This window comes from Rhipicephalus microplus, chromosome 2 (assembly GCF_043290135.1).
Source record: "Rhipicephalus microplus isolate Deutch F79 chromosome 2, USDA_Rmic, whole genome shotgun sequence".
NCBI classification, from domain to species: Eukaryota; Metazoa; Arthropoda; class Arachnida; order Ixodida; family Ixodidae; genus Rhipicephalus; species Rhipicephalus microplus.
In genome coordinates this window covers 9,475,119-9,498,150 of record NC_134701.1, presented here as the reverse complement: position 1 = coordinate 9,498,150, position 23,032 = coordinate 9,475,119, and positions in this window count along the sequence as shown.

Sequence of the window (23,032 nt, the reverse complement as noted above, 5' to 3'; positions counted from 1 at the left end):
CCCGATCGCGCTAGCCAATTGCGCCACGGAGACAGTCGCGCTCCACTCTCACCACCATCAGAACATAGCTTCAAAGTTATCAGCCCAAAGAAAAAAAAGCAACACACCACTCCCGGGAGGGCTCGAACCTCCAACCTCTCAGTTAACAGCCGATCGCATTGCCGATTGCGCCACGAAGACAGTCGTGCTCCACTCTCACCACCGTCAGAACATTTCTTCAGAGCTATCAGCCCAAAGAAAAAAAAGCGCCACACCACCACAGGGTGGGCTCGTACCTCCAACCTTTCGGTTAACAGCCGATCGCGCTAGCCAATTGCGCCATGGAGACTGTCGTGCTCCACTCTTACAACCATCAGAACATATCTTCAAAGCTATCAGCCCAAAGAAAAATAAAGCGCCGCACCACCACCGGATCGGCTCGAACCTACAACCTTTCAGTTAACAGGCAATCGCGCTAGCCAATTGCGCCACAGAGACAGTCATGCTCCACACTCACCACCATCAGAACATATCTTCAAAGCTATCAGCCCAAAGAAAAAAAAGCGCCACACCACCACCGGGTGGGCTCGTACCTCCAACCTTTCGGTTAAAGGCCGATCACGCTAGCCAATTGCGCCACGGAGACAGTCCTGCTCCACACTCACCACCGTCAGAACATTTCTTCAGAGCTATCAGCCCAAAGAAAAAAAAGCGCCGGACCACCACCGGGTGTGCTCGAACCTCCAACCTTTCGGTTACCAGCCGATCGCACTGGGCAATTGCGCCACGGAGACAGCCCTGCTCCACTCTCACCACCATCAGAACATATCTTCAAAGCTATCAGCCCAAAAGAAAAAAAGCGCTGCACCACCACCGGGTGGGCTCGAACCTCCAACATTTCGGTTAACAGCCGATCGCGCTAGCCAACTGCGCCACGGAGACAGTCGTGCTCCACTCTCACCACCACCAGAACATATCTTCAAAGCTATCAGCCCAAAAAAAAGCGCCGCACCACCACCGGGTGGGCTCGTAGCTCCAACCTTTCGGCTAACAGCCGATCGCGCTAGCCAATTGCGCCACGGAGACAGTCACGCTCCACTCTCACCACCATCAGAACATAGCTTCAAAGTTATCAGCCCAAGAAAAAAAAGCGCCGCACCACCACCGGGTGGGCTCGAACCTCCAACCTTTCGGTTAACAGCCGATCGCACTGGGCAATTGCGCCACGGAGACAGTCGTGCTCCACTCTCACCACCGTCAGAACATTTCTTCAGAGCTATCAGCCCAAAGAAAAAAAAGCGCCGCACCACCACCGGGTGGGCTCGAACCTCCAACCTTTCGGTTAACAGCCGATCGCACTGGGCAATTGCGCCACGGAGACAGCCCTGCTCCACTCTCACCACCATCAGAACATATCTTCAAAGCTATCAGCCCAAAAGAAAAAAAGCGCTGCACCACCACCGGGTGGGCTCGAACCTCCAACATTTCGGTTAACAGCCGATCGCGCTAGCCAACTGCGCCACGGAGACAGTCGTGCTCCACTCTCACCACCACCAGAACATAGCTGCAAAGTTATCAGCCCAAAGAAAAAAAAGCGCCGCACCACCACCGGGTGGGCTCGAACCTCCAACCTTTCGGTTAACAGCCGATCGCATAGCCAATTGCGCCACGAAGACAGTCGTGCTCCACTCTCACCACCGTCAGGACATATCTTCAAAGCTATCAGCCCAAAGAAAAAAAAGCGCCGCACCACCACCGGGTGGGCTCGTAGCTCCAACCTTTCGGTTAACACCCGATCGCGCTAGCCAATTGCGCCACGGAGACAGTCGCGCTCCACTCTCACCACCATCAGAACATAGCTTCAAAGTTATCAGCCCAAAGAAAAAAAAGCAACACACCACTCCCGGGAGGGCTCGAACCTCCAACCTTTCAGTTAACAGCCGATCGCATAGCCAATTGCGCCACGAAGACAGTCGTGCTCCACTCTCACCACCATCAGAACATATCTTCAAAGCTATCAGCCCAAAGAAAAAAAAGCGCCGCACCACCATCGTGTGGGCTCGTACCTCCAACCTTTCGGTTAACAGCCGATCGCGCTAGCCAATTGCGCCACGGAGACAGTCCTGCTCCACTCTCAACACCATCAGAACATATCTTCTAAGCTATCAGCCCAAAGAAAAAAAAGCACCGCACCACCACCGGGTGGGCTCGTACCTCCAACCTTTCGGTTAACAGCCGATCGCGCTAGCCAATTGCGCCACGGAGACAGTCGTGCTCCACTCTCACCACCATAAGAACATATCTTCAAAGCTATCAGCCCAAAGAAAAAAAGGCAACACACCACTCCCGGGAGGGCTCGAACCTCCAACTTTTCAGTTAACAGCCGATCGCATAGCCAATTGCGCCACGAAGACAGTCGTGCTCCACTCTCACCACCATCAGAACATATCTTCAAATCTATCAGCCCAAAGAAAAAAAAGCGCCGCACCACCATCGTGTGGGCTCGTACCTCCAACCTTTCGGTTAACAGCCGATCGCGCTAGCCAATTGCGCCACGGAGACAGTCCTGCTCCACTCTCAACACCATCAGAACATATCTACTAAGCTATCAGCCCAAAGAAAAAAAGCAACACACCACTCCCGGTAGGGCTCGAACCTCCAACCTTGCAATTAACAGCAAATCGCATAGCCAATTGCGCCACGAAGACAGTCCTGCTCCACTCTCAACACCATCAGAACATATCTTCTAAGCTATCAGCCCAAAGAAAAAAAAGCACCGCACCACCACCGGGTGGGCTCGTACCTCCAACCTTTCGGTTAACAGCCGATCGCGCTAGCCAATTGCGCCACGGAGACAGTCGTGCTCCACTCTCACCACCATAAGAACATATCTTCAAAGCTATCAGCCCAAAGAAAAAAAGGCAACACACCACTCCCGGGAGGGCTCGAACCTCCAACTTTTCAGTTAACAGCCGATCGCGCTAGCCAATTGCGCCATGGAGACTGTCGTGCTCCACTCTTACCACCATCAGAACATATCTTCAAAGCTATCAGCCCAAAGAAAAATAAAGCGCCGCACCACCACCGGATCGGCTCGAACCTACAACCTTTCAGTTAACAGCCAATCGCGCTAGCCAATTGTGCCACAGAGACAGTCCTGCTCCACTCTCAACACCATCAGAACATATCTACTAAGCTATCAGCCCAAAGAAAAAAAGCAACACACCACTCCCGGTAGGGCTCGAACCTCCAACCTTGCAATTAACAGCCGATCGCGCTAGCCAATTGCGCCATGGAGCCTGTCGTGCTCCACTCTTACCACCATCAGAACATATCTTCAAAGCTATCAGCCCAAAGAAAAATAAAGCGCCGCACCACCACCGTATCAGCTCGAACCTACAACCTTTCAGTTAACAGATAATCGCGCTAGCCAATTGCGCCACAGAGACAGTCATGCTCCACCCTCACCACCATCAGAACATATCTTCAAAGCTATCAGCCCAAAGAAAAAAAAGCGCCACACCACCACCGGGTGGGCTCGTACCTCCAACCTTTCGGTTAACAGCCGATCACGCTAGCCAATTGCGCCACGGAGACAGTCCTGCTCCACACTCACCACCGTCAGAACATTTCTTCAGAGCTATCAGCCCAAAGAAAAAAAAGCGCCGCACCACAACCGGGTGGGCTCGAACCTCCAACCTTTCGGTTAACAGCCGATCGCACTGGGCAATTGCGCCACGGAGACAGCCCTGCTCCACTCTCACCACCATCAGAACATATCTTCAAAGCTATCAGCCCAAAAGAAAAAAAGCGCTGCACCACCACCGGGTGGGCTCGAACCTCCAACATTTCGGTTAACAGCCGATCGCGCTAGCCAACTGCGCCACGGAGACAGTCGTGCTTCACTCTCATTACCACCAGAACATATCTTCAAAGCTATCAGCCCAAAAAAAAGCGCCGCACCACCACCGGGTGGGCTCGTAGCTCCAACCTTTCGGCTAACAGCCGATCGCGCTAGCCAATCGCGCCACGGAGACAGTCACGCTCCACTCTCACCACCATCAGAACATAGCTTCAAAGTTATCAGCCCAAAGAAAAAAAAAGCGCCGCACCACCACCGGGTGGGCTCGAACCTCCAACCTTTCGGTTAACAGCCGATCGCATAGCCAATTGCGCCACGAAGACAGTCGTGCTCCACTCTCACCACCGTCTGGACATATCTTCAAAGCTATCAGCCCAAAGAAAAAAAAGCGCCGCACCACCACCGGGTGGGCTCGTAGCTCCAACCTTTCGGTTAACACCCGATCGCGCTTGCCAATTGCGCCACGGAGACAGTCGCGCTCCACTCTCACCACCATCAGAACATAGCTTCAAAGTTATCAGCCCAAAGAAAAAAAAGCAACACACCACTCCCGGGAGGGCTCGAACCTCCAACCTTTCAGTTAACAGCCGATCGCATTGCCGATTGCGCCATGAAGACAGTCGTGCTCCACTCTCACCACCGTCAGATCATTTCTTCAGAGCTATCAGCCCAAAGAAAAAAAAGCGCCACACCACCACCGGGTGGGCTCGTACCTCCAACCTTTCGGTTAACAGCCGATCGCGCTAGCCAATTGCGCCATGGAGACTGTCGTGCTCCACTCTTACCACCATCAGAACATATCTTCAAAGCTATCAGCCCAAAGAAAAATAAAGCGCCGCACCACCACCGGATCGGCTCGAACCTACAACCTTTCAGTTAACAGCCAATCGCGCTAGCCAATTGTGCCACAGAGACAGTCATGCTCCACCCTCACCACTATCAGAACATATCTTCAAAGCTATCAGCCCAAAGAAAAAAAAGCGCCACACCACCACCGGGTGGGCTCGTACCTCCAACCTTTCGGTTAACAGCCGATCACGCTAGCCAATTGCGCCACGGAGACAGTCCTGCTCCACACTCACCACCGTCAGAACATTTCTTCAGAGCTATCAGCCCAAAGAAAAAAAAGCGCCGCACCACCACCGGGTGGGCTCGAACCTCCAACCTTTCGGTTAACAGCCGATCGCACTGGGCAATTGCGCCACGGAGACAGCCCTGCTTCACTCTCACCACCATCAGAACATATCTTCAAAGCTATCAGCCCAAAAGAAAAAAAGCGCTGCACCACCACCGGGTGGGCTCGAACCTCCAACATTTCGGTTAACAGCCGATCGCGCTAGCCAACTGCGCCACGGAGACAGTCGTGCTCCACTCTCACCACCACCAGAACATATCTTCAAAGCTATCAGCCCAAAAAAAAGCGCCGCACCACCACCGGGTGGGCTCGTAGCTCCAACCTTTCGGCTAACAGCCGATCGCGCTAGCCAATCGCGCCACGGAGACAGTCACGCTCCACTCTCACCACCATCAGAACATAGCTTCAAAGTTATCAGCCCAAAGAAAAAAAAGCGCCGCACCACCACCGGGTGGGCTCGAACCTCCAACCTTTCGGTTAACAGCCGACCGCACTGGGCAATCGCGCCACGGAGACAGCCCTGCTCCACTCTCACCACCATCAGAACATATCTTCAAAGCTATCAGCCCAAAAGAAAAAAAGCGCTGCACCACCACCGGGTGGGCTCGAACCTCCAACATTTCGGTTAACAGCCGATCGCGCTAGCCAACTGCGCCACGGAGACAGTCGTGCTCCACTCTCACCACCACCAGAACATATCTTCAAAGCTATCAGCCCAAAAAAAAGCGCCGCACCACCACCGGGTGGGCTCGTAGCTCCAACCTTTCGGCTAACAGCCGATCGCGCTAGCCAATTGCGCCACGGAGACAGTCACGCTCCACTCTCACCACCATCAGAACATAGCTTCAAATTTATCAGCCCAAAGAAAAAAAGCGCCGCACCACCACCGGGTGGGCTCGAACCTCCAACCTTTCGGTTAACAGCCGATCGCACTGGGCAATTGCGCCACGGAGACAGTCGTGCTCCACTCTCACCACCATCAGTACATATCTTCAAAGCTATCAGCCCAAAGAAAAAAAGCTCCACACCACCACCGGGTGGGCTCGTACCTCCAACCTTTCGGTTAACAGCCGATCGCGCTAGCCAATTGCGCAACGCAGACAGTCCTGCTCCACACTCACCACCACCAGAACATATCTTCAAAGCTATCAGCGCAAAATAAAAAAGGCAACACACCACTCCCGGGAGGGCTCGAACCTCTAACCTTTCGGTTAACAGCCAATCGCGCTAGCCTATCGCGCCACGGAGACGGTCGTGCTCCACTCTCACCACCACCAGAACATATCTTCAAAGCCATCAGCCCAAAAAAAGCGCCGCATCACCACCGGGTGGGCTCGTAGCTCCAACCTTTCGGTTAGCAGCCGATCGCGCTAGCCAATTGCGCCACGGAGACAGTCGCGCTCCACTCTCACCACCATCAGAACATAGCTTCAAAGTTATCAGCCCAAAAGAAAAAAAAGCGCCGCACCACCACCGGGTGGGCTCGAACCTCCAACCTTTCGGTTAACAGCCGATCGCACTAGGCAATTGCGCCACGGAGACAGTCCTGCTCCACACTCACCACCACCAGAACATATCTTCAAAGCTATCAGCGCAAAATAAAAAAGGCAACACACCACTCCCGGGAGGGCTCGAACCTCTAACCTTTCGGTTAACAGCCGATCGCGCTAGCCTATCGCGCTACGGAGACAGTCGTGCTCCACTCTGACCACCACCAGAACATATCTTCAAAGCTATCAGCCCAAAAAAAGCGCCGCACCACCACCGGGTGGGCTCGTAGCTCCAACCTTTCGGTTAACAGCCCATCGCGCTAGCCAATTGCGCCACGGAGACAGTCGCGCTCCACTCTCACCACCATCAGAACATAGCTTCAAAGTTATCAGCCCAAAGAAAAAAAAGTGCCGCACCACCACCGGGTGGGCTCGAACCTCCAACCTTTCGGTTAACAGCCGATCGCACTAGGCAATTGCGCCACGGAGACAGTCCTGCTCCACTCTCACCACCATCAAAACATATCTTCAAAGCTATCAGCCCAAAAGAAATAAAGCGCCGCACCACCACCGGGTGGGCCCGAACCTCCAATATTTCGGTTAACAGCCGATCGCGCTAGCCAACTGCGCCACGGAGACAGTCGTGCTCCACTCTCACCACCATCAGAACATTTCTTCAAAGCTATCAGCCCAAAGAAAAAAAAGCACCGCACCACCACCGGGTGGGCTCGAACCTCCAACCTTGCAATTAACAGCAAATCGCATAGCCAATTGCGCCACGAAGACAGTCGTGCTCCACGCTCACCACCGTCAGGACATATCTTCAAAGCTGTCAGCCCAAAGAAAAAAAAGCGCCGCACCACCACCGGGTGGGCTCGTAGCTCCAACCATTCGGTTAACACCCGATCGCGCTAGCCAATTGCGCCACGGAGACAGTCGCGCTCCACTCTCACCACCATCAGAACATAGCTTCAAAGTTATCAGCCCAAAGAAAAAAAAGCAACACACCACTCCCGGGAGGGCTCGAACCTCCAACCTTTCGGTTAACAGCCGATCGCATAGCCAATTGCGCCACGAAGACAGTCGTGCTCCACTCTCACCACCATCAGAACATATCTTCAAAGCTATCAGCCCAAAGAAAAAAAAGCGCCGCACCACCATCGTGTGGGCTCGTACCTCCAACCTTTCGGTTAACAGCCGATCGCGCTAGCCAATTGCGCCACGGAGACAGTCCTGCTCCACTCTCAACACCATCAGAACATATCTTCTAAGCTATCAGCCCAAAGAAAAAAAAGCACCCCACCACCACCGGGTGGGCTCGTACCTCCAACCTTTCGGTTAACAGCCGATCGCGCTAGCCAATTGCGCCACGGAGACAGTCGTGCTCCACTCTCACCACCATAAGAACATATCTTCAAAGCTATCAGCCCAAAGAAAAAAAGGCAACACACCACTCCCGGGAGGGCTCGAACCTCCAACTTTTCAGTTAACAGCCGATCGCATAGCCAATTGCGCCACGAAGACAGTCGTGCTCCACTCTCACCACCATCAGAACATATCTTCAAAGCTATCAGCCCAAAGAAAAAAAAGCGCCGCACCACCATCGTGTGGGCTCGCACCTCCAACCTTTCGGTTAACAGCCGATCGCGCTAGCCAATTGCGCCACGGAGACAGTCCTGCTCCACTCTCAACACCATCAGAACATATCTTCTAAGCTATCAGCCCAAAGAAAAAAAGCAACACACCACTCCAGGGAGAGCTCGAACCTCCAACCTTGCAATTAACAGCAAATCGCATAGCCAATTGCGCCACGAAGACAGTCGTGCTCCACTCTCACCACCGTCAGGACATATCTTCAAAGCTATCAGCCCAAAGAAAAAAAAGCGCCGCACCACCACCGGGTGGGCTCGAACCTCCAACCTTTCAGTTAACAGCCGATCGCATTGCCGATTGCGCCACGAAGACAGTCGTGCTCCACTCTCACCACCGTCAGAACATTTCTTCAGAGCTATCAGCCCAAAGAAAAAAAAGCGCCACACCACCACCGGGTGGGCTCGAACCTACAACCTTTCAGTTAACAGCCAATCGCGCTAGCCAATTGCGCCACAGAGACAGTCATGCTCCACCCTCATCACCATCAGAACATATCTTCAAAGCTATCAGCCCAAAGAAAAAAAAGCGCCACACCACCACCGGGTGGGCTCGTACCTCCAACCTTTCGGTTAACAGCCGATCACTTTAGCCAATTGCGCCACGGAGACAGTCCTGCTCCACACTCACCACCGTCAGAACATTTCTTCAGAGCTATCAGCCCAAAGAAAAAAAAGCGCCGCACCACCACCGGGTGGGCTCGAACCTCCAACCTTTCGGTTAACAGCCGATCGCACTGGGCAATCGCGCCACGGAGACAGCCCTGCTCCACTCTCACCACCATCAGAACATATCTTCAAAGCTATCAGCCCAAAAGAAAAAAAGCGCTGCACCACCACCGGGTGGGCTCGAACCTCCAACATTTCGGTTAACAGCCGATCGCGCTAGCCAACTGCGCCACGGAGACAGTCGTGCTCCACTCTCACCACCACCAGAACATATCTTCAAAGCTATCAGCCCAAAAAAAAGCGCCGCACCACCACCGGGTGGGCTCGAACCTCCAACCTTTCGGTTAACAGCCGATCGCACTGGGCAATTGCGCCACGGAGACAGTCGTGCTCCACTCTCACCACCATCAGTACATACCTTCAAAGCTATCAGCCCAAAGAAAAAAAGCGCCACACCACCACCGGGTGGGCTCGTACCTCCGACCTTTCGGTTAACAGCCGATCGCGCTAGCCAATTGCGCCACGGAGACAGTCCTGCTCCACACTCACCACCACCAGAACATATCTTCAAAGCTATCAGCGCAAAATAAAAAAGGCAACACACCACTCCCGGGAGGGCTCGAACCTCTAACCTTTCGGTTAACAGCCAATCGCGCTAGCCTATCGCGCCACGGTGACAGTCGTGCTCCACTCTCACCACCACCAGAACATATCTTCAAAGCTATCAGCCCAAAAAAAGCGCCGAATCACCACCGGGTGGGCTCGTAGCTCCAACCTTTCGGTTAGCAGCCGATCGCGCTAGCCAATTGCGCCACGGAGACAGTCGCGCTCCACTCTCACCACCATCAGAACATAGCTTCAAAGTTATCAGCCCAAAGAAAAAAAAGCGCCGCCCCACCACCGGGTGGGCTCGAACCACCAACCTTTCGGTTAACAGCCGATCGCACTAGGCAATTGCGCCACGGAGACAGTCCTGCTCCACACTCACCACCACCAGAACATATCTTCAAAGCTATCAGCGCAAAATAAAAAAGGCAACACACCACTCCCGGGAGGGCTCGAACCTCTAACCTTTCAGTTAACAGCCGATCGCGCTAGCCTATCGCGCTACGGAGACAGTCGTGCTCCACTCTCACCACCACCAGAACATATCTTCAAAGCTATCAGCCCAAAATAGCGCCGCACCACCACCGGGTGGGCTCGTAGCTCCAACCTTTCGGTTAACAGCCGATCGCGCTAGCCAATTGCGCCACGGAGACAGTCGCGCTCCACTCTCACCACCGTCAGAGCATTTCTTCAGAGCTATCAGCCCAAAGAAAAAAAAGCGCCGCACCACCACCGGGGATGGCTCATACCTCCAACCTTTCGGTTAACAGCCGATCGCGCTAGTCTATTCGCCACGGAGACAGTCCTGCTCCACTCTCACTACCATCAGAACATATCTTCAAAGCTATCAGCCCAAAGAAAAAAAAGCAACACACCACTCCCTGGAGGGCTCGAACCTCAAACCTTTCAGTTCACAGCCGATCGCGCTAGCCTACCGCGCCACGGAGACAGTCGTGCTCCACTCTCACCACCATAAGAACATATCTTCAAAGCTATCAGCCCAAAGAAAAAAAAGCGCCGCACCACCACCGGGTGTGCTCGTACCTCCAACCTTTCGGTTAACAGCCGATGACGCTAGCCACTTGCGCCACGGAGACAGTCCTGCTCCACACTCACTACCACCAGAACATATCTTCAAATATATCTGTCCAAAGAAAAAAAAGCACCGCACCACCACCGGGTGGGCTCTTACCTCCAACCTTTCGGTTAACAGCCGATCGCGCTAGCCAATTGCGCCACGGAGACAGTCGTGCTCCACTCTCACCACCATAAGAACATATCTTCAAAGCTATCAGCCCAAAGAAAAAAAAGCGCCGCACCACCACCGGGTGGGCTCGTAGCTCCAACCTTTCGGTTAACACCCGATCGCGCTAGCCAATTGCGCCACGGAGACAGTCGCGCTCCACTCTCACCACCATCAGAACATAGCTTCAAAGTTATCAGCCCAAAGAAAAAAAAGAGCCGCTCCACCACCGGGTGGGCTCGAACCTCCAACCTTTCGGTTAACAGCCGATCGCACTAGCCAATTGCGCCACGGAGACAGTCCTGCTCCACTCTCACCACCATCAGAACATATCTTCAAAGCTATCAGCCCAAAAGAAAAAAAGCGCCGCACCACCACCGGGTGGGCTCGAACCTCCAACATTTCGGTTAACAGCCGATCGCGCTAGCCAACTGCGCCGCGGAGACAGTCGTGCTCCACTCTCACCACCATCAGAACATTTCTTCAAAGCTATCAGCCCAAAGAAAAAAAAGCGCCGCACCACCACCGGTTGTGCTCGTACCTCCAACCTTTCGGTTAACAGCCGATCGCGCTAGCCAATTGCGCCATGGAGACAGTCGTGCTCCACTCTCACCACCATCAGAACATTTCTTCAAAGCTATCAGCCCAAAGAAAAAAAAGCGCCGCACCACCACCGGGTTGGCTCGTACCTCCAACCTTTCGGTTAACAGCCGATCGCGCTATCCAATTGCGCCATGGAGACAGTCGTGCTCCACTCTTACCACCATCAGAACATATCTTCAAAGCTATCAGCCCAAAGAAAAAAAAGGCGCCGCACCACCACCGGATGGGCTCGAACCTTCAACCTTTCGGCTAACAGCCGATCGCGCTAGCCAATTGCGCCACGGAGACAGTCGTGCTCCACTCTCACCACCATCAGAACATATCTTCAAAGCTATCAGCCCAAAGAAAAAAAAGCGCCGCACCACCACCGGGTGGGCTCGTACCTCCAACCTTTCGGTTAACAGCCGATCGCGCTAGCCAATTGCGCCACGGAGACAGTCCTGCTCCACACTCACCACCACCAGAACATATCTTCAAAGCTATCAGCGCAAAATAAAAAAAGCGCCGCACCACCACCGGGTGGACTCGTAACTCCGACCTTTCGGTTAACAGCCAATCGCGCTAGCCAATTGCGCCACGGAGACAGTCGCGCTCCACTCTCACCACCATCAGAACATATCTTCAAAGCTATCAGCCCAAAAGAAAAAAAGCGCCGCAACACCACCGGGTGGGCTCGAACCTCCAACATTTCGGTTAACAGCCGATCGCGCTAGCCAATTGCGCCACGGAGACAGTGTTTCTCCACTCTCACCACCATCAGAACATATCTTCAAACCTATCAGCGCAAAATAAAAAAGGCAACACACCACTACCGGGAGGGCTCGAACCTCCAACGTTTCAGTTAACAGCCGATCGCATAGCCGATTGCGCCACGAAGACAGTCGTGCTCCACTATCAACACCGTCAGAACATTTCTTCAGAGCTATCAGCCCAAAGAAAAAAAAGCGCCGCACCACCACCGGGTGGGCTCGAACCTCCAACCTTTCGGTTAACAGCCGATGACGCTAGCCAATTGCACCACGGAGACAGTCCTGCTCCACACTCACCACCACCAGAACATATCTTCAAATATATCTGTCCAAAGAAAAAAAAGCACCGCACCACCACCGGGTGGGCTCGTACCTCCAACCTTTCGGTTAACAGCCGATCGCGCTAGCCAATTGCGCCACGGAGACAGTCGCGCTCCACTCTCACCACCATCAGAACATATCTTCAAAGCTATCAGCCCAAAGAAAAAAAAGCGCCGCACCACCACCGGGTGGGCTCGTACCTCCAACCTTTCGGTTAACAGCCGATCGCGCTAGCCAATTGCGCCACGGAGACAGTCCTGCTCCACACTCACCACCACCAGAACATATCTTCAAAGCTATCAGCGCAAAATAAAAAAAGCGCCGCACCACCACCGGGTGGGCTCGTAACTCCGACCTTTCGGTTAACAGCCGATCGCGCTAGCCAATTGCGCCACGGAGACAGTCGCGCTCCACTCTCACCACCATCAGAACATATCTTCAAAGCTATCAGCCCAAAAGAAAAAAAGCGCCGCACCACCACCGGGTGGGCTCGAACCTCCAACATTTCGGTTAACAGCCGATCGCGCTAGCCAACTGCGCCACGGAGACAGTCGTGCTCCACTCTCACCACCATCAGAACATTTCTTCAAAGCTATCAGCCCAAAGAAAAAAAAGCGCCGCACCACCACCGGGTGTGCTCGTACCTCCAACCTTTCGGTTAACAGCGAATCGCGCTAGCCAATTGTGCCACGGAGACAGTCGTGCTTCACTCTCACCGCCATCAGAACATATCTTCAAAGCTATCAGCCCAAAGAAAAAAAAACAACACACCACTCCAGGGGAGGGCTCGAACCTCCAACCTTTCAGTTAACAGCCGATCGCATAGCCAAATGCGCCACGAAGACAGTCGTGCTCCACTCTCACCACCGTCAGAACATTTCTTCAGAGCTATCAGCCCAAAGAAAGAAAAGCGCCGCACCACCACCGGGTGGGCTCGTACCTCCAACCTTTCGGTTAACAGCCGATCGCGCTAGTCTATTCGCCACGGAGAGAGTCCTGCTCCAGTCTCACCACCATCAGAACATATCTTCAAAGCTATCAGCCAAAAAAAAGCAACAGACCACTCCCTGGAGGGCTCGAACCTCCAACCTTTCAGTTAACAGCCGATCGCATAGCCAATTGCGCCAAGAAGACAGTCGTTCTCCACTCTCACCACCGTCAAAGCATTTCTTCAGAGCTATCAGCCCAAAGAAAAAAAAGCGCCGCACCACCACCGGGTGGGCTCATACCTCCAACCTTTCGGTTAACAGCCGATCGCGCTAGTCTATTCACCACGGAGACAGTCCTGCTCCACTCTCACCACCATCAGAACATATCTTCAAAACTATCAGCCCAAAGAAAAAAAAGCAACACACACCTGGAGGGTTCGAACCTCCAACCTTTCTGTTAACAGCCGATCGCGCTAGCCAATTGCGCCACGGAGACAGTCCTGCTCCACACTCACCACCGTCAGAACATTTCTTCAGAGCTATCAGCCCAAAGAAAAAAAAGCAACACACCACTCCCTGGAGGGCTCGAACCTCCAACCTTTCAGTTAACAGCCGATCGCATTGCCGATTGCGCCACGAAGACAGTCGTGCTCCACTCTCACCACCACCAGAACATATCTTCAAAGCTATCAGCCCAAAGAAAAAAAAGCGCCGCAGCACCACCGGGTGGGCTCGTACCTCCAACCTTTCGGTTAACAGCCGATCGCGCTAGCCAATTGCGCCACGGAGACAGTCGTGCTCCACTCTCACCACCATCAGAACATATCTTCAAAGCTATCAGCCCAAAGAAAAAAAAGCGCCGCACCACCACCGGGTGGGCTCGTACCTCCAAACTTTCGGTTAACAGCTGATCGCGCTAGCCAATTGCGCCACGGAGACAGTCCTGCTCCACACTCACCACCACCAGAACATATCTTCAAAGCTATCAGCGCAAAATAAAAAAAGCGCCGCACCACCACCGGGTGGGCTCGTAACTCCAACCTTTCTGTTAACAGCCGATCGCGCTAGCCAATTGCGCCACGGAGACAGTCGCACTCCACTCTCACCACCATCAGAACATATCTTCAAAGCTATCAGCCCAAAAGAAAAAAAGCGCCGCACCACCACCGGGTGGGCTCGAACCTCCAACATTTCGGTTAACAGCCGATCGCGCTAGCCAACTGCGCCACGGAGACAGTCGTGCTCCACTCTCACCACCATCAGAACATTTCTTCAAAGCTATCAGCCCAAAGAAAAAAAAGCGCCGCACCACCACTGGGTGTGCTCGTACCTCCAACCTTTCGGTTAACAGCGAATCGCGCTAGCCAATTGTGCCACGGAGACAGTCGTGCTTCACTCTCACCACCATCAGAACATATCTTCAAAGCTATCAGCCCAAAGAAAAAAAAACAACACACCACTCCAGGGGAGGGCTCGAACCTCCAACCTTTCAGTTAACAGCCGATCGCATAGCCAAATGCGCCACGAAGACAGTCGTGCTCCACTCTCACCACCATCAGAACATATCTTCAAAGCTATCAGCCCAAAGAAAAAAAGCGCCACACCACCACCGGGTGGGCTCGTACCTCCAACCTTTCTGTTAACAGCCGATCGCGCTAGTCTATTCGCCACGGAGAGAGTCCTGCTCCAGTCTCACCACCATTAGAACATATCTACAAAGCTATCAGCCCAAAAAAAAGGAACAGACCACTCCCTGGAGGGCTCGAACCTCCAACCTTTCAGTTAACAGCCGATCGCATAGCCAATTGCGCCAAGAAGACAGTCGTTCTCCACTCTCACCACCGTCAGGACATTACTTCAGAGCTATCAGCCCAAAGGAAAAAAAGCGCCGCACAACCACCGGGTGGGCTCGAACCTCCAACTGTTCGGTTAACAGCCGATCGCTCTAGCCAATTGCGCCACGGAGACAGTCGTGCTCCACTCTCACCACCATCAGAACATATCTTCAAAGGTATCAGCCCAAAGAAAAAAAAGCGCCGCACCTCCAACAGGTGGGCTCGTACCTCCAACCTTTCGGTTAACAGCCGATCGCAGTAGCCAATTGCGCCAGGAGACAGTCCTGCTCCACTCTCACACCATCAGAACATATCTTCAAAGCTATCAGCCCAAAGAAAAAAAAAGCGACACACCACTCCCTGGAGGGCTCGAACATCCAACCTTTCAGTTAACAGCCCATCGAATAGCCAATTGCGCCACGGAGACAGTCGTGCTCCACTCTCACCACCATCAGAACATTTCTTCAGAGCTATCAGCCCAAAGAAAAAAAAGCGCCACACCACCACCGGGTGGGCTCGTACCTCCAACCTTTCGGTTAACAGCCGATCGCGCTAGCCAATTGCGCCATGGAGACTGTCGTGCTCCACTCTTACCACCATCAGAACATATCGTCAAAGCTATCAGCCCAAAGAAAAATAAAGCGCCGCACCACCACCGGGTGGGCTCGTACCTCCAAACTTTCGGTTAACAGCTGATCGCTCTAGCCAATTGCGCCACGGAGACAGTCGTGCTCCACTCTCACCACCATCAGAACATATCTTCAAAGGTATCAGCCCAAAGAAAAAAAAGCGCCGCACCTCCAACAGGTGGGCTCGTTCCTCCAACCTTTCGGTTAACAGCCGATCGCAGTAGCCAATTGCGCCAGGAGACAGTCCTGCTCCACTCTCACACCATCAGAACATATCTTCAAAGCTATCAGCCCAAAGAAAAAAAAAGCGACACACCACTCCCTGGAGGGCTCGAACATCCAACCTTTCAGTTAACAGCCCATCGAATAGCCAATTTCGCCATGGGGACTGTCGTGCTCCACTCTCACCACCATCAGAACATATCTTCAAAGCTATCAGCCCAAAGAAAAATAAAGCGCCGCACCACCACCGGATCGGCTCGAACCTACAACCTTTCAGTTAACAGCCAATCGCGCTAGCCAATTGCGCCACGGAGACAGTCGTGCTCCACTCTCACCACCATCAGGACATTACTTCAGAGCTATCAGCCCAAAGGAAAAAAAGCGCCGCAGAACCACCGGGTGGGCTCGAACCTTCAACCGTTCGGTTAACAGCCGATCGCTCTAGCCAATTGCGCCACGGAGACAGTCGTGCTCCACTCTCACCACCATCAGAACATCTCTTCAAAGCTATAAGCCCAAAGAAAAAAAAGCGCCGCACCTCCAACAGGTGGGCTCGTACCTCCAACCTTTCGGTTAACAGCCGATAGCAGTAGCCAATTGCGACAGGAGACAGTCCTGCTCCACTCTCACACCATCAGAACAAATCTTCAAAGCTATCAGCCAAAAGAAAAACAAGCAACACACCACTCCCGGGAGGGCTCGAACCTCCAACCTTTCAGTTAACAGCCGATCGCATAGGCGATTGCGCCACGAAGACAGTCGTGCTCCACTATCACGACCGTCAGAACATATCTTCAAAGTTATCAGCCCAAAGAAAAAAAAGCGCCGCACCACCACCGGGTGGGCTCGAACCTCCAACCTTTCAATGAACAGCTGATCGCGCTAGCCAATTGTGCCACGGAGACAGTCGTGCTTTACTCTCACCACCACCAGAACATATCTTCGAAGCTATCAGCCCAAAGAAAAAAAAGCAACACACCACTCCCGGGAGGGCTCGAACCTCCAACCTTTCAGTTAACAGCCGATCGCATTGCCGATTGCGCCACGAAGACAGTCGTGCTCCACTCTCACCACCGTCAAAACATTTCTTCAGAGCTATCAGCCCAAAGAAAAAAAAGCGCCACACCACCACCGGGTGGGCTCGTACCTCCAACCTTTCGGTTAACAGCCGATCACGCTAGCCAATTGCGCCATGGAGACTGTCGTGCTCCACTCTTACCACCATCAGAACATATCGTCAAAGCTATCAGCCCAAAGAAAAATAAAGCGCCGCACCACAACCGGATCGGCTCGAACCTACAACCTTTCAGTTAACAGCCAATCGCGCTAGCCAATTGCGCCACGGAGACAGTCGTGCTCCACTCTCACCACCATCAGAACATATCTTCAAAGCTATCAGCCCAAAGAAAAAAAAGCGCCACACCACCACCGGGTGGGCTCGTACCTCCAACCTTTCTGTTAACAGCCGATCGCGCTAGCCAATTGCGCCAGGGAGACAGTCCTGCTCCACACTCACCACCGTCAGAACATTTCTTCAGAGCTATCAGCCCAAAGAAAAAAAAGCAACACACCACTCCCTGGAGGGCTCGAACCTCCAACCTTTCAGTTAACAGCCGATCGCATTGCCGATTGCGCCACGAAGACAGTCGTGCTCCACTCTCACCACCGTCAGAACATTTCTTCAGAGCTATCAGCCCAAAGAAAAAAAAGCGCCACACCACCACCGGGTGGGCTCGTACCTCCAACCTTTCGGTTAACAGCCGATCGCGCTAGCCAATTGCGCCATGGAGACTGTCGTGCTCCACTCTTACCACCATCAGAACATATCGTCAAAGCTATCAGCCCAAAGAAAAATAAAGCGCCGCACCACCACCGGATCGGCTCGAACCTACAACCTTTCTGTTAACAGCCGATCGCGCTAGTCTATTCGCCACGGAGAGAGTCCTGCTCCAGTCTCACCACCATTAGAACATATCTTCAAAGCTATCAGCCCAAAAAAAAAGCAACAGACCACTCCCTGGAGGGCTCGAACCTCCAACCTTTCAGTTAACAGCCGATCGCATAGCCAATTGCGCCAAGAAGACAGTCGTTCTCCACTCTCACCACCGTCAAAGCATTTCTTCAGAGCTATCAGCCCAAAGAAAAAAAAGCGCCGCACCACCACCGGGTGGGCTCATACCTCCAACCTTTCGGTTAACAGCCGATCGCGCTAGTCTATTCGCCACGGAGAGAGTCCTGCTCCAGTCTCACCACCATTAGAACATATCTTCAAAGCTATCAGCCCAAAAAAAAGCAACAGACCACTCCCTGGAGGGCTCGAACCTCCAACCTTTCAGTTAACAGCCGATCGCATAGCCAATTGCGCCAAGAAGACAGTCGTTCTCCACTCTCACCACCGTCAAAGCATTTCTTCAGAGCTATCAGCCCAAAGAAAAAAAAGCGCCGCACCACTCCCGGGAGGGCTCGAACCTCCAACCTTTCAGTTAACAGCCGATCGCATAGGCGATTGCGCCACGAAGACAGTCGTGCTCCACTATCACCACCGTCAGAACATATCTTCAAAGTTATCAGCCCAAAGAAAAAAAAGCGCCGCACCACCACCGGGTGGGCTCGAACCTCCAACCTTTCAATGAACAGCCAATCGCATAGCCAATTGCGCCACGAAGACAGTCGTGCTCCACTCTCACCGCCGTCAGGACATTACTTCAGAGCTATCAGCCCAAAGAAAAAAAAGCGCCGCACAACCACCGGGTGGGCTCCAACCTCCAACCGTTCGGTTAACAGCCGATCGCTCTAGCCAATTGCGCCACGGAGACAGTCGTGCTCCACTCTCACCACCATCAGAACATATCTTCAAAGCTATAAGCCCAAAGAAAAAAAAGCGCCGCACCTCCAACAGGTGGGCTCGTACCTCCAACCTTTCGGTTAACAGCCGATAGCAGTAGCCAATTGCGCCAGGAGACAGTCCTGCTCCACTCTCACACCATCAGAACATATCTTCAAAGCTATCAGCCCAAAGAAAAAAAAGCAACACACCACTCCCTGGAGGGCTCGAACATCCAACCTTTCAGTTAACAGCCCATCGAATAGCCAATTGCGCCACGGAGACAGTCGTGCTCCACTCTCACCACCATCAGAACATATCTTCAAAACTATCAGCCCAAAGAAAAAAACGCCGTACCACCACCGGGTGGGCTCGTACCTCCAACCTTTCGGTTAACAGCCGATCGCGCTAGCCAATTGTGCCACGGAGACAGTCGTGCTTTACTCTCACCACCACAAGAACATATCTTCGAAGCTATCAGCCCAAAGAAAAAAAGCAACACACCACTCCCGGGAGGGCTCGAACCTCCAACCTTTCAGTTAACAGCCGATCGCATTGCCGATTGCGCCACGAAGACAGTCGTGCTCCACTCTCACCACCGTCAGAACATTTCTTCAGAGCTATCAGCCCAAAGAAAAAAAAGCGCCACACCACCACCGGGTGGGCTCGTACCTCCAACCTTTCGGTTAACAGCCGATCGCGCTAGCCAATTGCGCCATGGAGACTGTCGTGCTCCACTCTTACCACCATCAGAACATATCGTCAAAGCTATCAGCCCAAAGAAAAATAAAGCGCCGCACCACCACCGGATCGGCTCGAAACTACAACCTTTCAGTTAACAGCCAATCGCGCTAGCCAATTGCGCCACGGAGACAGCCGTGCTCCACTCTCACCACCATCAGAACATATCTTCAAAGCTATCAGCCCAAAGAAAAAAAAGCGTCACACCACCACCGGGTGGGCTCGTACCTCCAACCTTTCGGTTAACAGGCGATCGCGCTAGCCAATTGCGCCACGGAGACAGTCCTGCTCCACACTCACCACCATCAGAACATATCTTCAAAGCTATCAGCCCAAAGAAAAAAAAGCGCCACACCACCACCGGGTGGGCTCGTACCTCCAACCTTTCTGTTAACAGCCGATCGCGCTAGCCAATTGCGCCACGGAGACAGTCCTGCTCCACACTCACCACCGTCAGAACATTTCTTCAGAGCTATCAGCCCAAAGAAAAAAAAGCAACACACCACTCCCTGGAGGGCTCGAACCTCCAACCTTTCAGTTAACAGCCGATCGCATTGCCGATTGCGCCACGAAGACAGTCGTGCTCCACTCTCACCACCGTCAGAACATTTCTTCAGAGCTATCAGCCCAAAGAAAAAAAAGCGCCACACCACCACCGGGTGGGCTCGTACCTCCAACCTTTCGGTTAACAGCCGATCGCGCTAGCCAATTGCGCCATGGAGACTGTCGTGCTCCACTCTTACCACCATCAGAACATATCGTCAAAGCTATCAGCCCAAAGAAAAATAAAGCGCCGCACCACCACCGGATCGGCTCGAACCTACAACCTTTCAGTTAACACCCAATCGCGCTAGCCAATTGCGCCACGGAGACAGTCGTGCTCCACTCTCACCACCATCAGGACATTTCTTCAGAGCTATCAGCCCAAAGAAAAAAAGCAACACACCACTCCCTGGAGGGCTCGAACCTCCAACCTTTCAGTTAACAGCCGATCGCATTGCCGATTGCGCCACGAAGACAGTCGTGCTCCACTCTCACCACCGTCAGAACATTTCTTCAGAGCTATCAGCCCAAAGAAAAAAAAGCGCCACACCACCACCGGGTGGGCTCGTACCTCCAACCTTTCGGTTAACAGCCGATCGCGCTAGCCAATTGCGCCATGGAGACTGTCGTGCTCCACTCTTACCACCATCAGAACATATCGTCAAAGCTATCAGCCCAAAGAAAAATAAAGCGCCGCACCACCACCGGATCGGCTCGAACCTACAACCTTTCAGTTAACAGCCAATCGCGCTAGCCAATTGCGCCACGGAGACAGTCGTGCTCCACTCTCACCACCATCAGAACATATCTGCAAAGCTATCAGCCCAAAGAAAAAAAAGCGCCGCACCACCACCGGGTGGGCTCGAACCTCCAACCTTTCAATGAACAGCCAATCGCATAGCCAATTGCGCCACGAAGACAGTCGTGCTCCACTCTCACCACCGCCAGGACATTACTTCAGAGCTATCAGCCCAAAGGAAAAAAAGCGCCGCAGAACCACCGGGTGGGCTCGAACCTCCAACTGTTCGGTTAACAGCCGATCGCTCTAGCCAATTGCGCCACGGAGACAGTCGTGCTCCACTCTCACCACCATCAGAACATATCTTCAAAGGTATCAGCCCAAAGACAAAAAAGCGCCGCACCTCCAACAGGTGGGCTCGTACCTCCAACCTTTCGGTTAACAGCCGATCGCAGTAGCCAATTGCGCCAGGAGACAGTCCTGCTCCACTCTCACACCATCAGAACATATCTTCAAAGCTATCAGCCCAAAGAAAAAAAAAGCGACACACCACTCCCTGGAGGGCTCGAACATCCAACCTTTCAGTTAACAGCCCATCGAATAGCCAATTGCGCCACAGAGACAGTCGTGCTCCACTCTCACCACCATCAGAACATATCTTCAAAGCTATCAGCGCAAAATAAAAAAAGCGCCGCACCACCACCGGGTGGGCCCGTAACTCCAACCTTTCTGTTAACAGCCGATCGCGCTAGCCAATTGCGCCACGGAGACAGTCGCACTCCACTCTCACCACCATCAGAACATATCTTCAAAGCTATCAGCCCAAAAGAAAAAAAGCGCCGCACCACCACCGGGTGGGCTCGAACCTCCAACATTTCGGTTAACAGCCGATCGCGCTAGCCAACTGCGCCACGGAGACAGTCGTGCTCCACTCTCACCACCATCAGAACATTTCTTCAAAGCTATCAGCCCAAAGAAAAAAAAGCGCCGCACCACCACTGGGTGTGCTCGTACCTCCAACCTTTCGGTTAACAGCGAATCGCGCTAGCCAATTGTGCCACGGAGACAGTCGTGCTTCACTCTCACCACCATCAGAACATATCTTCAAAGCTATCAGCCCAAAGAAAAAAAAACAACACACCACTCCAGGGGAGGGCTCGAACCTCCAACCTTTCAGTTAACAGCCGATCGCATAGCCAAATGCGCCACGAAGACAGTCGTGCTCCACTCTCACCACCATCAGAACATATCTTCAAAGCTATCAGCCCAAAGAAAAAAAAGCGCCACACAACCACCGGGTGGGCTCGTACCTCCAACCTTTCTGTTAACAGCCGATCGCGCTAGTCTATTCGCCACGGAGAGAGTCCTGCTCCAGTCTCACCACCATTAGAACATATCTTCAAAGCTATCAGCCCAAAAAAAAGCAACAGACCACTCCCTGGAGGGCTCGAACCTCCAACCTTTCAGTTAACAGCCGATCGCATAGCCAATTGCGCCAAGAAGACAGTCGTTCTCCACTCTCACCACCGTCAGGACATTACTTCAGAGCTATCAGCCCAAAGGAAAAAAAGCGCCGCACAACCACCGGGTGGGCTCGAACCTCCAACTGTTCGGTTAACAGCCGATCGCTCTAGCCAATTGCGCCACGGAGACAGTCGTGCTCCACTCTCACCACCATCAGAACATATCTTAAAAGGTATCAGCCCAAAGAAAAAAAAGCGCCGCACCTCCAACAGGTGGGCTCGTACCTCCAACCTTTCGGTTAACAGCCGATCGCGCTAGCCAATTGCGCCATGGAGACTGTCGTGCTCCACTCTTACCACCATCAGAACATATCGTCAAAGCTATCAGCCCAAAGAAAAATAAAGCGCCGCACCACCACCGGATCGGCTCGAACCTACAACCTTTCAGTTAAGAGCCAATCGCGCTAGCCAATTGCGCCACGGAGACAGTCGTGCTCCACTCTCCCCACCATCAGAACATATCTTCAAAGCTATCAGCCCAAAGAAAAAAAAGCGCCACACCACCACCGGGTGGGCTCGTACCTCCAACCTTTCTGTTAACAGCCGATCGCGCTAGCCAATTGCGCCACGGAGACAGTCCTGCTCCACACTCACCACCGTCAGAACATTTCTTCAGAGCTATCAGCCCAAAGAAAAAAAAGCAACACACCACTCCCTGGAGGGCTCGAACCTCCAACCTTTCAGTTAACAGCCGATCGCATTGCCGATTGCGCCACGAAGACAGTCGTGCTCCACTCTCAC